This window comes from Sipha flava, unplaced genomic scaffold (assembly GCF_003268045.1).
Source record: "Sipha flava isolate LNK unplaced genomic scaffold, YSA_version1 0_pilon_pilon, whole genome shotgun sequence".
Lineage (NCBI taxonomy): Eukaryota > Metazoa > Arthropoda > Insecta > Hemiptera > Aphididae > Sipha > Sipha flava.
This window is the reverse complement of record NW_020271713.1, coordinates 5,480,294-5,494,068: the sequence shown is the minus strand read 5'-3', so window position 1 is coordinate 5,494,068 and position 13,775 is coordinate 5,480,294.

Below are 13,775 nucleotides of genomic sequence, written 5' to 3'. Positions count from 1 at the left end.
AAGTTAATTTAAGCGTTCGAAATTCTGGTCTTAATAACTATTTAATTTAAAATATTAATTTTTTTTCTGAAAAAGTGACTGAACAGCCATTTCTTAAACGTTATAACTGTCTTCATAATTAAAATTTAAAATAAATTACGAAAAAAAAATTAAATACATAACACTTGAAATGGTTTGAGTAATACGTTTAAATAAGGTAAATAAATAAAAACGTAATTATATACTTAAATGAAAAACAAAATAAATTTGATAAATAATTAAAATTAATCATAAAACGATTCTGCGTACAGTTGAGTTCTTAATATCACCAATAATGTTTCCGGGTTTTTAATTTATAGCCATTTCTTGTTCTGTAGTTGATAGCTATTTAATCTCGCTTGAATTATTGTACTTCTTAATTTTATTAACACATTAAATCGTTATTATAGCATATGATTTGTGTTTTAAAAATAAATTGAACTGTCTGGGACTGAATATAAAAATATAATAAAAATCACATAATATATATAAAATCAAATATGTCATAATTTTTATTTATTTTTTTTAATTTTAGAAAGAAGGCTCTTATGTTTAGGGTATGCAGTTGCATACCCTACATACCCCCTGCGCACGCCTATGACTTTGGTCATGAATTAAGAATAAGTAGTAAATAAAATGTTGGTATAAATCGCATTTGTTCACACATAAAAAAAAAATAAAAAATATGGGAATTAACAAATATTAATCCAGAAATATTTTTTTATAAATAAATATTATTGCTTAATTAATAAATTAAATTAATTTAGAATTTGTTATAATTTAAATTTGCATTGTTTTTGATTGTTTTTGTAATTATAATATAGTTAAAAAATTAAAATATAGCATTTTATTTTGAATATGTATTATATAGTACTGTAGTATGTATTATGTATATTTAAAATATATTGTATTTTTTAGTTAAAATCACTAAAATACTTAAATATGACTAAGTAATTATATAATTTCACTCTATATAGTTATTATTTTAATTTATTATTAAAAATGTTCATTAAATATTTTGATATTTTGTGTTAAATTAATATTAAACCAATGTAACAATAATTTTATTTAGGCAAAATAAAAATGACCATACAAATACAATTTTTATTGTATCAAATAATATTATTTTTACTGATTAAGAATAACAGGTGATAGTTTATGGCATATCAAATAACTTTAATTTTAATACATTTTATACATTTATAGTGAATTTATGTTAAATATAATGTAATTAATGTTATTAAATAAAATAAATGTAATTGCCTCAGAAATTAAGTGACATATTTAATGTCCATGCTATTTTTAAAGCATAATATTTGTAAGTTGTACTCAAATGTTATGACAATAGTTAAAGAGTGCTATTTTATTTATTTTTTTAATTATATAAACACAAATTACTTAAAATAAAATTTATTTTCTAATATTTATATTGATCAATTCTAACAAGTAAGAATTTTCATTTTCATAACCATATTTGTTTTATTAATTTTATCTTATCGTTGTCTTTGATAATAGTTAAAATTTAAGTATTAATGTAACCAATAACAATTCGTAAATATAATAAAAACTCACAATAACCTACAACTTCACTGATAATATAATTGTTCTCAATCATTTTAATCTAAGGTCATGTCACATAGAAATTACAATAAAATACTTTAAACAAGTATACCAGTAACAAATTACTATAGTTTTTTTCTTTTTCTTTAAAACATTTTATTTTATTTTTTACTTATCTGAAGGGATTTGGAAGTTATATAAAAATAAATACCAATCAGTGGCATTACTTCAACAATATTAATATAAATCAGATAATTCTTAGTATGTATTTAGTATATTTCTGACGTTTTTCAAGTTTCATATATCCACCCTTTTCTCTCTTAAATCAAAGGTCGTCCGTAGGTAAACGGTTTTATATATTGGCGTGGCAATCCTTAAAAGCAACGTAACTAAATTACTGGTGATACCTTAACGACATTTTTTTCAAAACTAAAAATCAAAAGTTATAACTTGTATATTTAAATAAAAGTTATATTCTTAAAATCATAATTCGTCACTATTTAATACATAGTTATTGCACTTACAGCTTATAGTATTTAAGTGCATTCGCAGTCCTGGTCATAGCCCATCGCGCATCGAAACTCGATCGGCTGGCGCCTTTAAAAAAACTGTAGTACAGGTAGTGTAGCCACTGTAAACACGCCCATGTCTTCATGGTAGCTAAGTATCATAATTAGTAATCGCGTGCAGTTCGAAGATAAAATCAAGACTATTGTACCATGTTAACTTTATATTGTATATTTGTATTATTACGCGTACGGTAGAAGACTAGATTTCACTGCTGCGCGTTCACGCCTTCATCTTGCCTATTAAATTTCACAGTAGCATAGTAACAGAATTCATACAAAAACAAGTATTAAATTCAACCGCTTCCCTCCATATTTAAATAAAGTGTTGTCTTTCAGTTGTTAAATACACAAGTTCACGACGGGTTGATTGTTGTATTCCCATCGAGCGCAGTGAAATTATGCAAAGCAAAGTTATTTCACAGTGCCTATCCTCTGCCACCGATGCAGGAGTATGTTTCGTGGAAATACTATCAACAATTAAACAAATCAAAACGAATACAGATTATACATCGACAGTAAATATGGTCCTGTACCTATTTTATCTGTATCGACCTACAAATATACTATTAAAAGTGTTGTACAAATTGTATTGCTGATATGTGTGTGTGCATTGAGTTCCTTCTACAAAATGCCAACCATCCTTAGAAATGTTATTAGCAAAAACAAATCCTACGCTCGCTCTACTGTTCGCTGCTAATTTTGTCATTACAATGTAATTACAATGATTACATTATTACATTGACATTATTTTATCATTACCTATGTACCTTTTGGATATGTACTTGTTTCTTGAAACGCAAAACAATATTATTAATATATAAAAATATTACTATAACGTTAAATGATATTCTTGAAATAATAAATATTAATATACGACAATACTAGAGAAAACGTAATGTTAATAAATTTATATTATGATGTTCATATACTCAAGGCCGTAACTGGAAAACAATTTCGGAGGGGGGGAGTCTAACATTATTACTTAATACAATTTATAGTTAATATAGTTATATTCACCGCTGAAATGTTTCTACTTTTGAAAATTTCGGGGGGGGGGGAGTCCGGACCCCTGGACCCCTCCAGTTACGGCCTTGCATATACTATATACAGTGCCGTAAAATCCTAGTGCCTGGGTATGCATTGTACACAGGCCCTGAGCCTCGTGTCATATTATGGGGCCTCAAAAGGTCGAATGCTCAAAAATGTCCAACGATAAGGAGTATCAAGATTTTGATTTGCCCACGGGTCTCTAGTAGTTGGGTTACAGTACTGAATACATAATAAATACATTATTGTGTGGCCGCAACTCGTACGTTATTTAGGGACTGGGCTGTAACTCACCAACACCGATTAAAAAACAATCTATCATACGCACTAAAAAATAAAATGTCTGTTTATGAGAAAACGATGTGATGGTTACCCTTAACCCCAATAGACCTAAAATTATTATTTCGAGCAACTACCTGATTTTGATTATCTTCGGAACGAGCATTTTACACGATTAAATATGTTCAGCATCTATAGTACCTATATACTCAAAAATGCATCAACAAGTAGGATATCGATTTAGAAACAAATACATCCAAACCGTATAATATTAGGTCATAACTCATAATCGTAGATATCTATATGAACCACATCACTTAAGCTGACAACTCCTAATGCACAGTCATTATTCATTAATCGTTCAATTATAACTGACAATGTTATCGGTTTTGAACGCAGTGGTGCATCGAAATCGCTAGAATTTATATTATGAACATGTTACGCTATAGATAAACAGAGGCGTATTTATATGCAGGCACTATGGGCATGTACCCACAGCGGCACATTTGAAGTATGTATTTTGTTATTAATTATCAATAAAAATAGTTTTAATCTTAAGGAATTTTGTTTTAGTGTTTAAATAAAATTTGTTTTGCATACTCGCCTAATCCATATATATTTTATAGTAGGTAAATAAATGATGATTCAGTTAGTGCGGTATATTATTTTAGTTATTTAAAGCGATAATTTCCTACTGACCTACACGCGGAAAACATGCGAACACGTTCCTGTCGATAAGACTATATTAAAATGTATTTTATATTCCCTAAATTCGTCTAAAATGTATAACACATACACACACACACACACACACTGATTGATTATCCATGTGTTCTGTAACACGTATTGCAATCTATATATGCGCACAATCATAACTATGCTATACAACTAATGATACTTTTTAAGGTGATGATAAAATGTGATTATCAAACGTTTGTATCATATAGCAGAGACGTATTTATAGGGGCTGAGGAAGCAACAGTTTTTATTTAATTTATTTTGTAAATGATAATTATAATTTTATAAATATTTTATTTCATTTTATTTCATGAATTTAGTAAAAAAGTGTTATGATAAAACAATTAAAATTAAAATTGTTTACTAAAATTATAATTTTGTTTTTAATTGGATGAATTGTGAAATTTTATATAGAGAAAATTCATCCTTCCCCCAAAAAAAAATATAAATACGCTTTCATATAATTAAGGATGGTTCTAGGATTCCAATTTCGAATGGACGTAAATGAATTTATCAATAAGCTATTGAGTTAATAGCTTATTATAATGTATAGTCAATCTATAATCAATATAAAGTCAATGTTATTGTTCTTAATCGTCAAATTTGTTCCTTAAAAATGAATACTCAAAAAATATACAGGTAGATGTTATTTATTCTTTAAACAACATTTTATTTAATATATAATGTAAATACAAACTATATTTTTATTATTTATTACAAAGTATAGTATACATATATTTAAGAAATAAGGGTTAATATTAAATTTGAGATTGCAATCTTTTATTTTTCATTTTCCAAATACTTTTAGAACCGGAATTGGATCTTTTAATAATTCTTCAGAGTTTTTTTTATCTATAGATAATAAAAAAAAAAAGGTTATTGAATCTTGTACTTTGCATTGTAGCTCTCATGCAAGTATTAATAGAAAAACTACTTTCTACACTAGTTGAGGATACAGGGATTATCATAGTAAATTCAAATATTTTTCTAAAATTGCTAAAGGCTTCACCATAACTACATGTAGTATTGTTGATGTACGTCATACAATTTCGAAGCATTAAAAAAACAGAGATTTCCTAATTAATTATTGATTTTTTTAACGAATTTCTTCGAAGTCATTATTATTATATGGTTGATGCATATTTGTTATGTTCCTTAATAAATCTGGGTTTAAAAATGCATTAGACTTTGGATCACATACATGTATATTTTGTAATATTTGATTAATTTCAATGAACATCATTTCATTATACATGAAGTCTAAAATAATGAGAAAAATACTTCATTGATTTTTGTTCAACACTAGTAATCAAATACTTTTTATTTTTTTACATGTAATTTATAATCTATTAAATTGTGTATTATATGTTAGATGAAAACAATAAAACAATAAACAATTCGATTGCGTGATTAAGGAACCACTAATTAGTGACACTTGGCTATGCGTTAAATTTAATTAAATGAAAATAATTAAGAAAGAAGATCTCTACATCAACTCCGTTTAAGCCTGCGCTGAGGATTTCCTGGGAGTGTAATAATGTAATACAAACACTACATAAAATACTTAAAAAAAATATAATAAAGTACTTCAACAAATACCGAATAATATTATAAAACACAATATGTGGCGTAGAGAAACCAAATTACAGACTCGACGTAAATATACTAATCAATGATGTGTTGACAGTCGCGCACGTATTCTTATCATCAAAAATAATAACGGTGCGTCACAAGTATATACAATATTAATTCATTTATTTATTCATTTATTGTACATATCTGTGCGGTGCATCGCGTCGGTGCTACTGCACGTCAACGGTGTCATATCATAATGATAATATGTTGCAGGATATTGAAATTTTTTCGCAACAAATATTTCGCAACAATTTTGGTACGGGCCCAATTTACCCGTACCATCACTGCATGTATTAGGAGACGTACATTTACTCTTATGTATTGAAGTATCAAAGATTCAATTTATTATAAAATTGTCCTAATCTTCTTTGTAGGTATCCGTATTTTAATTCATTACATATACTGGTGTGTGTGAGAATTTTTTTTTTTTTACCATTGCATATAATATTACTCAATCATTATTAATTATTAACACAAAATATATACAAGTCTGTATCAAATTAATAGGATTATCAGATTTTTTGCATTTTGATCGAAGAACGGTCTGATTTTATAAGCATTTTCCACACATATATTTCTTCACAGTTAATTATTCAAACTTCGTTCAATTTACCTAAAATGTATAAGAGTAAGTAATATGCCCTGGGGGGGATTTAAATCTGGATTCAATAGTTTTTTCCTGAGGTGATCTAGATCGAAGTTATTATTTACTCATAATCAATTTCAGATATAAGTTTAATCAAATCAAACAGGTTTCTGCAGAATAATCAGATTTTAAAAATAAAAATTGTAATAATTAAATTTTTTTTTTAATAATTTTTGTATTAAAATCAATACATACTTGTATGTCGGTGTTACTTTTGATGACTGTGTTTACAACGCTTTGATTTTAGATTATAACTGTAGGTGAACACGTTCTTTGAATTTTTAATGAAGTAGTTATATCTTTAAATTATGTAATATGTTTACCTAAATTGATCTCAGTTTCTTTCGTTCTCGTTTTAAATTTAATCTTAAAACTACAAGCATAGAAAAATTAAACCAATTACCTATTATAATAGTCAGGTGAAAATGAAAAATTTAATTTATAATGTTCAACAACAATAAAAAAAAAATGTCTGATCGATGATTACAATCAAATTTATGAATATATTACGTTGGTGGTTTCCAACTTTTTAAGTTGTGCGAAAAAAAAATCTTTGAGGCTCACTAATAGCCATATATATGTAAATAAACCTTTATATACCTACATATAAAGTATAGGTACATATATTATGTGCACATTCATCAGTTATTAGTCAGTTGACACATAAAGAATTAAAAAAAATTATTTATTAAGAAAAACTATTGAACCTAATTAATCATAAATTAAACAATTGAAATGTTTGAAATTCTTAATCCCCAACAAGATAGTCCATATCTGGATTAAAACTGAACAGCGTTAGCCTTAAATCACTCTCAACATTCAGTTTATTACTTTATCTTTATTTGCTTACAAATCGGTAGATAGTCGTAAAGCTCATTCGAGTATTTTTAATGCAATTTTGGCAATTGCTGGATAGTCATATTAATACTATTATAACTAGAAATAATATCTTAATCAGAAATATAGACTTTAGTCTTGATGGTCTACGGCCCAGTTCCACGTTGCTAACGACTCACTTGTGAGCCGCGGCCCATGGGTTGGGAATCGCTGTATTACATAATCGATTACGAACACCATTTCTTGGGCTGGTTTATATTTGTTAAAAATTTAAAAATACACCGGTTTAGTTTAAAATTTATTTTCATTTTTTGTTTCTAGTATTTGTAAAATAAAATCACAAGTTCTGTCTAACGAATATTATTGGACAAATTAATATAATTCTTCTTTCATTTTGTTTATGTACTGTGTACGGTATACACAACATGACAATAATTAAAAATAATTGTTATGGACCAGTAAAAAATAACCAAGTTACAAGAAACAACGAGTCTGGTGAACGGTTTTCATTTTGCAACCCACCATTTATCCAATGAATAAACATGTTGCTATCCACGATACAGTATAATAACTTAAGTAAGTTAACGATAGTAATGTTTGATGTTATCTCGTAAGTCGTGTTTTTACAATTCCCATAGTTATTATTTATCGCCATGTGATGAAAGAATACCTGTATTATTGGTAGATTTATATCGGTGCATAAATGCGCAAATAAACATCTAAAAGTAATGAAATGTCAAAATAAAATGCGTTTTATTATTTTTAGTGTTTTCGTGATTATTATTCAAATTTATTGTATCTGATATACATACTAAATAATGTATTTAATGATGTACGAGTAACATATGTTACGTAACTGCGTGATTTTCTCACGAGTCTATTTGGAACTTGTCATTTAAATAATCATGAGAATACTTTTTTGAAATTGTTTTGCCTATTTTTTTTTTAAATAAACTATAAAGTCATAATATAGGTAGTAATATTTTTATAATTTATCGCTTAGTTTATCGTAGTGAAGAAACATTTTAAAAATATAAATAATACCTTTATAATAATTTGTAAAATTATATTTTTTTCTTAAGCTAAATATCAAAACTTTGCACGTTTAATTGATGTTTGAACATTTCTTTATTTTAAAGAATAAATATATTACACAGTATATTAAAATAATCGAGTTTATTAATAGATTAATGAATACATATTCTTAGGCTTTCTAGTGATATGTATGAATTGTGCAGGGATTACACAATAAATAAGTTTACATATTAGTATATTCAATCCCACGGTGAAAAATAATTGAATATACACAGAAAATTAAAATTGATATCATGTATAATTATTCATATTGCGAATGAAAATAAAATGTATTTCACCATATGTTGAAAGCTATTACATTTTCATAAATATATGCACTGACAAATATGTATATTATTTATTGAGCAATATTTTTATATTATAACGCAGTGATTTTTATATATACCTAATGAAATGTATGAGTCACATTTGCACCTAATACTTTTTCCTTTTTAACAAATAGTGTGGATTTTTTTATAGGTATGCATAATTTTAGGTAGTTGAAATATTAAAATATTTATAATATAGCTAAGTTATGATGGCAAAATTATGTTTACTTTCCATTCAGACTCGATACACAATACTACTTTATATTTTTTCATAAAAATAAGTTTTTTACTACTTTAAAAAAAGAAGAAGACACATTTTTTTTCTTATTTTACGAAATAGTTCAATTTTTTATACAAATCTCGAAAACTAATCTTTGTACGGAACACATAATAGGCCAGAACAAATCAATAGGCACGTTCACATATACGCAATAGTATAATAGTAAAGTGTATACATGACGCATATAACCGCACACAATCGATGAGCTTTACAATAATACAGATTAAATCCTTAATACTTCCTGGGTATATAAATATAATGATATGTTTTTATTGACTGTCATAAACTCAAAGATTAAAAAAAACGGCGTCGATTCTCAAATTTATCATTTTCTTACTAATAGAAAAATAAAAAACAAAATAGATTTTAACGCTAAAGATCGATTCTTTTTCATTGTTTATCGCTACTTTATACTAACATTAATAATGATGTAATTGTATTGAAACACGATGCTTCATTATTTACAAATTTTAATAATATTGGAACAAGTGTCTTTGTATCTGAATATTATAGAATGAAGACTAGAAATTAAAATAATTAATATTTAAATATTGTTCTATGCATAATATTTTATAATTAATAGTGATGTACATTTTAACAAATATTAGATTATTAAGAAGAAAGAAAGACATCTAAATGTTCTTGATAATTATTACATAATAATTATAGTACGAGCGATGCAAGCTGATTAAGCTATTGGCTATTATTTAATATTATCATTTAATAAAAACCCAAAATTATAAACAAATAATTAGTTACTACATTTTTATTGCGTTTTATATTTTTATCTAGTGTCAATATTAAGAAATATTATAAAAGATTTCATAAAACAAATAAATAATACTTAAAAAATAATATTAATAATCAGTGGATTTTTATCATAAAAAGTTGTTTAAACATTATTTGGATTAATTGTTTTTAAAGTATTGTTTTAAAGTATAATAAAATATCAAGCAAATATTGTTTAATGAAATTAAAAATGTATTTAAAACATATAAACTTAAGTTTTTTTCTAATTTATCAAAGCTTTCTGTTTTAGTAAATTTTTGCTAATACAAAATTAAATGTATTATTAATTAGGTATTAGTATTGTGTTATGTAAGTATACTTAATTTATTATTTAGAATTTGGGAACGTTATAATTACATATAGCCAATTTAATATTGAGTTTTAGACAAAAAAAAATATTGTACAAGGTATTAACTCATACTTATCTCAATATAACAGAAGTAATACATAAATAAACAAATAGTTTATTCATAGAAATAAATAAATAAATAAAAGTTTCGTCTGGATTATTATTATATTTATAAAGTACGACCGGTTTCAAATCCAAAATTCATTGACAGATATACATAACATATATAAAGTATATGTATATATATATATATATAGGTATATATATAAAGTCAATAAAATTGAGACTTAATATGAAAAAATAATGACTTAAAAAAAAATGCTTTGTTAAAATATTTAAGCCAACACAATATTGTACAGTACAATATATATCTGACTGTTACAATAATACTTACAATAGAATATCTTCATTGTTAAAAATTGTATATACTAATAAAAAATATTTCAATTACGAATTTTATGTTTTTTTTAAATCCACATTTATTTTGTGTTATATAACGATTAGAATGTTTATAAAATATATGTCCACATATGCAATACTTGGGAAACAGCCAAATAGACAAACACTTTTAAGTAAATACACGATTAAATATGCAAGACATTAAAACAAAATTTAAATATTTATAAATTATTATTAAGCAACATACCTTTTATTAAAATTATTCCTTAAAGCTAACTCTTTATAAGCTTTTTGTAGTTTAATAAATATTATAATTAGAATATTTTAATATATTAATATATAATATACTAGACTGGCGGACATAACGTGAATTCACTCGATAGAAATTTATTATATAACAAAAATATTTATGAGATTTGTAGAAGGTTAATTTGTTAATTGATTCTACTTTTAAAATTATGTTATTTTTTCTGTGATCAAATTTTTGTATGGTAAAACTGTACTAGTAACCTTATTAAACAGGAAAACCTATTTAGAAAGCATCCATGTTAAATTTTTATTTTCAACTGGATATTATTTTTCCGTTATGAGAAATATCTAAAAATGTTCGGATACAAAAATCAATTTCATTTATAAGGTTTTTTGGTAAAACAAGTTGTTCTGTGCTCAAAAAATGTATTTAATATATGATCACTTTAAATGGAAAAAAATTAAATTCCACCAATCGAAACAAGGTTGCCAATAACTTTTTTATTATTTATGTTTGAAATGTAATGTACAGAAAAAGTTAAAATTGATTATGTCCAGTAGTTATAATTGCTTATGTAAAAAATGTTTGGTTAAAGAAAAACCAGAATTGTTGTACTAAAGAATTTTAATTCATTACAGTTGATTTATCATCACTAGAGTAGCGAAAAAATAAAACACAAACAGCAATTATTTTTGAAAAACTATAATTTTCTAGCGTCTTAGTGTATTGTTGTTAGAAACTTCTAATAAATTATTATCTGGTCACGAACCTAATAAATGTTGCCGTTTTTTCTTAATTTGTTGGTAGCTTTTTTAAATACTAATAAACTGAAAAAATGACCTCGGCACTGATTTGTAATCATCTATCACCTAAATACACACATACGAGTAGTTATATACGTATCAAATTTTAACAAAAAAAATAATATATTTAGAATAGCATGTACGTGTACGCTGTACACATTCAGTACATCATAATAATTAATTAGCATAAAAAAAACGAATGAATATTAAATTTAATTATACCCTATGGTGGGTGCCAATTTTTTCAAATGTTTCAAATGTTCAAAAATCACAAAATGTTTGATGAGTCACGATAAAAATGTATAATTTTCATTCTATTCACCGCTGTAGCAAACTATTGCTACGGTAATTTAATTATTATGATATTGTTTCTTAAACAGTAAAATAATCAATAATAATTAATATAATAAGATGAGTTAGTAAATTAAAAAATCAGATTTTTTTTTTTTAAGTTCTACAGGATGATCTTGTAACGATTTCATAATTTTGAATTACAAGTAAAATTATTAAAAAAAATCACTGTGTAAAAATCATTACACCGTATTTTAATATTTCTTCTCTCGTTGAACATTGATCCATTAAACATCACATCACTCATTTGCCGTGTTTGATCATAAATTAAATCTATCTGTCTCTCGATCAGTGACGAGTTTCGACAAGTTCGAAGTAAGCGTGAACGTAAGTACATGCTCACACATATAATAATCTGCACATGTTAAGTATATCCTCCCTAGTTGATACCTAAGTACTCTGTGTAAATAATGATTACTTAAAAATAATCCCAAAGCGGGATCCACAAATCGATTAGGTAAGACCATTAGTGCATCAGTGTAACTATACATATGATTTTATATTATTAGCTGCAGGCATGCAATCATTTTGATTATGTAACAATTATATTGAAAAGTTGGCGAGTTTCATCGTTTTGCACTTAATTATGTAATCCATGCGTGGTTCTTAAATATAAGATGGGCGTACAGAATGTATAAAACTTATTTCTAACTTTTTGTTGAACGGACAATACGTTTTAATTACGGATGACTTGAAGTTAAAACTTTCCTGTTATAAATCATGGACAATTTTGAATTATAATTATATTCATTAAAATACATCTACAATATTATTTAGTTGGTTATTTGAACACGAAATAAATTAATTCACAAACATTTTAAATAATGTCAATTTTTTATAAACTCAAGGATTTATTTTCCTCCCGGTATAATTAAAAATCAAATAAATAATTTTAATGAACTTAATAGTTAAAAATAGAATATCAAGTATCATCTTATATTTTAATTCATATTGAGCTACTACAGCAATTATATAAAAATAGCTACGCAATCATTATTAATGAAGTAGGTGTTATTTTAATCAATATTAATTTTTGATTGGAAATATTAATCAAATAATGTGTTCAATTGACTATCAAATCATATTAAGAAGACATTTTATCAAAATTTATTAAAAATGGTTTTTCAAAAAGCTCTAAAAGTTTTTAAAGTAATAGGTAACCAAAATATCTTATAAAACCTGTATTAATAATAAATGATATCATTAACAATGCAATGTTAAAAAAACAGCAACAAATCATGTGAGCACAAGTGACTATTATTAATAAACATAGACCTATAAACGAATTTTAGAGCAGAATTTCGCGAAGCCCTCACATACAGGGTCATATTTTCCATTAAGCAAGATAAGAAACTGTCTATAGTCTTCATTATTAGGAGGCCTCGGATTTTCATATAATTTTTTTTTTTTTTAATAAAACTTTCATCGTACAAAAAAAAAAAATATCAGCAAAGTATTTCAGAGAAATACAGAAATCTATAGAGATAAAAAATGTACTTATAGCTTTGTAATTTTGTTCGTGAAAATCTAGATGTAAATTGTAATTGTTAATTTATGTTGTGCAACTCATGCGTGTAGGGGGTGCGTATAGTACGTTTCTGTTGACAAGGGGTCACATTTTTTATTTTTCCTAACACCTCAAGACGCCTAAATCGAACCCGGACTGCACATGCTTATTTTATTTACTTTATATCTATTTTTAATTTTACATATTGTAAGGCCTTTAGGACAGTCTTGATTTTCGTCGATTATAACAATAAATAGCCCTTTTCCGACGCGACAATATTGTTATGGGATTAATTTACCGATGAAGCGATATTCT